Source organism: Protomyctophum parallelum, assembly GCF_964188405.1.
Source record: "Protomyctophum parallelum genome assembly, chromosome: 11".
In the NCBI taxonomy this organism is placed as follows: Eukaryota; Metazoa; Chordata; class Actinopteri; order Myctophiformes; family Myctophidae; genus Protomyctophum; species Protomyctophum parallelum.
Genome location: NC_139707.1, coordinates 23,014,217 through 23,020,216, shown reverse-complemented (window position 1 = coordinate 23,020,216; position 6,000 = coordinate 23,014,217).

Sequence of the window (6,000 nt, the reverse complement as noted above, 5' to 3'; positions counted from 1 at the left end):
AGAAATGAGAAATTGTGAACAAATATATGCAGCTTCAACAATAGTACAGAGAAATATGCAGGCATAGGAACTACTAACTATTATTATGTTGCAGCACACCTGACCTGGATGTTCCCTCATCAAGCTCAAATCTCAATATTATCCTCATAATTATAAATAATCCAGTTATTCATTTCTGTAGAGTTATTTGGTTACAGTCAATGTATACTACAGTATTTGGCTCCACCTATGTGCATCTTATGTGAAGTGTATCGGAAATCGGGCCGATCATGCCATTTTTAAATGGGAGCACAAAAATTTGATTGGGACATCCCTAGTATCAATATGATATCCATATCATGATATTAGACTGGATATTGTCCATGATTTGGGATATTGTACTATTGTGATATGGCATAGGAGTTGCATAAAAATATAATTTTCGGATGGGGAAAAATCGGTACCGGCAGATACTCAAAATTAAAATGATTGGAATCGGATTGGGAGCAAAAAAGTGTGATCGGGACATCCCTATCCATAGTTGAAAAGCCCAAGGCAGAAGACCTTCAACTCTTACTAAATGTTGCTCAACAGAGAGATGATGATGTTCATAAAACCGTGGCTCTATACAGACAATATGCTGCAGTAATGAGCAAGTTGCAAATGTTGAGTGAGAGCATGCCTGCACCAGTCTCATCAAGAAGACTGAATAGGGTTGATACAACATTGTTTAACATACAAAGAGATTGTTTCATTTGTGTGAAGGCCAGTACAAGACCACAACATCCGATAGCCATTATATGGTACTGGTGTGTGTACCAGAGACTTAAGGTCCTTCATGCAGCATCAGAAAGGTTGATGAAGTTGTACATCATCTGCTCCTCTCGTACCCAGATCTATTTGTGCATGATGACAAATATACAATATATATAATACCGGTAATATGCCGGGGCGGCAGTGCCTCAGGGATAGAGTGGCCGGATGGAGAACCGTGAGGTTCAGTGCCTCAGGGATAGAGCGGCCGGATGGAGACCCGTGAGGTTCAGTGCCTTAGGGATAGAGTGGCCGGATGGAGACCCGTGAGGTTCAGTGCCTTAGGGATAGAGTGGCCAGCAGAGCGGCCGGATGGAGAACCGTGAGGTTCAGTGCCTCAGGGAGAGTGGCCTGTAGAGCGGCCGGATGGAGAACCGTGAGGTTCAGTGCCTCAGGGATAGTGTGGCCTGTAGAGCGGCCGGATGGAGAACCGTGAGGTTCAGTGCCTCAGGGAGAGTGGCCTGTAGAGTGGCCGGATGGAGAACCGTGAGGTTCAGTGCCTCAGAGAGAGTGGCCTGTAGAGCGGCCGGATGGAGAACCGTGAGGTTCAGTGCCTCAGGGATAGTGGCCTGTAGAGCGGCCGGATGGAGAACCGTGAGGTTCAGTGCCTCAGGGATAGTGGCCTGTAGAGCGGCCGGATGGAGAACCGTGAGGTTCAATGCCTCAGGGATAGTGTGGCCTGTAGAGCGGCCGGATGGAGAACCGTGAGGTTCAGTGCCTCAGGGATAGTGTGGCCTGTAGAGCGGCCGGATGGAGAACCGTGAGGTTCAGTGCCTCAGGGATAGAGTGGTCGGATGGAGAATAGAGGCTAAATACAAACCCTGGAAACATACAGCATTACAATTTGTAGAACATGGAAAGTCTGATGTTGCATGCTCTAAAAGTGTGCCCATGGGAAATGGGCACAATGAGAGAAGATGCACATCTCCAAGAAAATCCAGAACTACTTCATAGACCTGCAGATATATCGATGAAGAAAACCATGGACCAGTGTCTTCAGTATGTCATAACTCTTATTTATTGAAAGTGATGACTTTCATTTATTTAAAGGAAAATGTGAACTACTTCAGTGATATTAATAAAAGCTTTAACATAGATACTGGTCTGCTGTTCTGATTCTATGTTTTATAGCTGCTATATTTCGTTTAGAGATTTAGTGTTTTAGGTAGCATTTATGATATTTGTCATATGCAAAGAGATCTGGGTACGAGAGCAGCCGATGTACAACTTCAATCTTTCTGATGCTGCATGTGAAGGCCCTGTCTCTGGTACTCTGACCAGTAGTCCTGGTTTTGTCTATGAACTGATTGAAACAAGACCGCAAGGACTTTTTTGTGCTATCCCTTTTGGACTGATTGTATGACTGTACTATGTTGCTGTTTTTACATTTATGTCTAATAAACTATTAAATCCATCAATCAATTAATCAATTGTACTGGCCTTCCCACAAATGAAACAATATCTTTGTATGTTAAACAGTGTTGTATCCTATTCAACAATGTTGTACCCTATTCAGTCTTCTTGACGAGACTGCATGCTATCACTCTGGTCTTACTGGAGTAGTTTTCTCAACATGATATATGATAAAATGAGGAGAGTATATTGAATTTGGGTTTGCCAGGGTTTTATGAACATCATCTCTCTGTTGAGCAACAGTTAGTATGTGTTGAAGGTCTTCTGCCATGGGCTTTATACATTATACGTCTTGTTTTAGCAAAGATGATACAAAGATTTGGATCCAATATTCCATTTTGGTAAAATGTTAAAGATACACTTCAGAATTTTTACATTATCTATGGTGTGCATTGCGCACACTATGTTTAGGCTATAGTATAAGTATATGTGCAGTAACCATATTACAAGTGATACTAATTAAGTCCATTTTCCATTCTGGTGAAATAGTGACTACCGGACAGGCAGTAGGCTCTGTTACACTAAAGAACTAAATGCTGTCAGTTTATGAAGAAAGCCACATACTGTAGGCAATAAGATGCAGGTGGAGCCAAATACTGTAGTATAACTTGACTGTAACCAAATGGCTTTAACCAAACTACACAGAAATGAATACGGTAACGGTTATGAGGATAATATTGAGATTTGAGCTTGATGAGGGAACATCCAGGTCAGGTGTGCTGCAACATAATAATAGTTAGTTCCACTGTATGCCTGCATATTTCTCTGTAGCCTACTATTGTTGAAGCGGCATACATTTTTTCCACAAATTCTAATTTCTCAAGTTTGAGACATTTCATACATTGTAATGTAGGATACATCACTGAGCATACGTCCCAGGTGCATCCATGCGATGTTTTTTTGTTATAGTTCTTCTATTTATAGTGACTCATAGGAATAGACTATGTGACAACCAGGTAGTCTGGTGACCACCGGAGAGACGGGTGACAGCCGGAATGTAGACGGCACCCGGGTGAGCAGTATGGGTTAGCGGCCCAGCCTGTATACGTTAGTGGCATAACTCCACGAGTATGCAAGCTACAGTTATACAATTGGTATTGCTGGATTCAGTAGAACCACAACTTTCCAAATTCCTACAAACCCTCATATGTGTTGCTATGACATTTCAGAGTCACTACAAAGTAAAGAAGACATTCTACATAGATTTCCGCCTACTGTAGGTATGTGTTCAAATTACTATATCTCATATTAACATTCAGATATTGACATGCAGTCTCTTCTAGAATGTAGAGGTATGTCCTGGCTTCAAGTATGCCAAGTTTTGAACCTCTCAGAGCTTCCATTGTGAATCTACATAACTTTAAGTGCCTCAACCCCCAGACGGACAGGCTTTATTTTTAGTTTGGGGTGTATAACTTTATATATCAATTTCACCACTTTTGCAGTAAAATATTTTTTCACTATAATCCATTTCATGTGTGGGGGGCATTAGAGATGGAAAAACTATGTTGTGTCTGGTTCTACCTCCGGTAGGGGTATCTCCAATTTTTAGGGCCAATGTCACTAGCCTATGTGGTTTTAGTGCTTTTCAAATAAATAAAATTCGAGCTGCATCTGAGTTTTGTACAAAAAACACTCCTTGGGCTAAAAAAGGCCATAGCCATCATCACAAATGTGATGAGGTTACCACATTTTGGGCACATTTGGGCAAGTGGACGTTGTGTATGTATGTGTATATATACAATATTTTAGGCAAAAAAAAAAAAAAAAAACGATATACCAAATTTCCCATTTTAAACAAAAGAAACCTGTTGCTGGACTACCAACAATTACATTCCTTTTCATAATCTGTACTTAACAGCAAGGAGAGCACAAGATCAAAGTGTAACTACCTCCCACGGGCCTATTAACAGCTCTGTGGGCTGTAGCCCATGACTCACGTGCGAGCACACACACACACACACCTTGGGAAACATACAAAATTAGCTAGGTATATCTACATTCAATACTTGCCTATGGTGACCACCATGGAAAAATATTGCCTATGGTGACCAATATTGCAATATTCAAAAATATATATAATTATTGCGTATAAGCCTGAGACAAGCAAAAACACAATCTTGTTAATCAATAAAATGGAAGTCCAGGTCATACAATTCGGGGTCCATATCAGCTAAGCACTAGAAACGTGACGCCTGGGCATATTGTCCCGGCTGACCTGCATATGTGTACTTACATCAAGCTTGCTGATCCACATTCTGCGTATTATGCCGAATATGAAAGCATCCACTGGAGCACGAAACCTTGACGATCGATAACTTCCACTGGACAGATCGATAACCTCCACTGGACAGGGTCCAATCAAGTTCACAGTTTCATTCCAAAGTCTGTTTGATAGAAGAGATGTCTGTAAACTTGTACCCATGTCATTGTTTCACTTTATTTTGCGCCTTCGTTCTAACCGAGCTTCTTCAGAGCATACATAATTCATTAATGGTTCATGTATGCTTTGATAGGCTGAAAGCTCAAAGTGAAACACGTATAAGTGTGTAAAAATCAGTTTGGACTAATTGATGCACCTTGATGCAAAGCCTTAGCTGGGTGGAGCGGTGGTTATCTTGCATTATCTGTAGGAGCCATCTTATTTGATTTGACTTATTCGTGACCAAATGGCGCCCCCACTGGTTGCCTTGAGAAATGGCACCATGGTTCCCTTTAATTAAGCCACAGGCCCACAGCTGTAGGTGGAAAGACGCCAGTATAGATACAGATTTCAACAGCTCGCACGCAACGCAAACAGCGCAGTTAAAAGAAAAGAAAGGAAAGAAAGAAAGAAAGAAAAGTAGCCTACTTTATTATTTGTTTATGGAACGCTGCGCTCGTCTGTTTTTTGAGACCTTTATTTAGTTTATGTCTGGAGCCTGTTCTTGTTTTGTTTGCCCCGTTTATTTTGAAACCATTGCACTCACAACACAAACTCCTACCATAACATCAACCTGTTGCAGTCATCAATCACCATCGACAAACTACAAGTGAGTAAACAACAAGACGCCCATGTCACAAAGTGTGAGCCCGTTGCTAAACCGTATATATCTGGTGATGTAAGAAAGAAAGGCATATTGGCCCTACATTCAAGTTGAAATCTACTCTGATACGGACACAAGTATTGAAATTGGATCGATTGGGAGGATCTAACGATAATGGATGTGTCACGCTATTGAAGCTAATGAAATAAGCGCTGCTGTTGTATTCTAAATACGGACTATAAGTTTGGATCTGGAAAATAAGCGCTGCTGTTGTATTCTAAATACGGACGTCACGTCACGTTTTGATGTCTGTAAATGGAGCGGAGAAATTACTCCAGTGTGAAAGAGAGACAGCGCATGAAGATGTTGTTCATGCTTCTGATAATGCACCAGCAATTGAGGGTAAAAGGCAAGTGAAGCCTACACCAAAGGCACTTGAAGCTAATTATGCAAAACAATGCAATGCACGAAAAAATAAACTTGGACAGCTCACAAACAAACAAAATGTATTACAAGCACTCATGGTTGATTACAAAAACCTTGCATTAGTTAAACAAGAGTACGATGAATTTAGTACTAAAACAAACGATTTCAAATCACTTCACAATTCTGTACAGCATTTATTATTAGAAGAAGAGGCCTTAGAGGATCATGAGCAGTGGTATAAGCCTAAACTTCAAAGCATATGTCAATTTCATGACAAAGTTATCTCATGGATGAATAATGCCCCTGCTGTTATGGCACAAATCCCACCAGAAGTGACACCGGA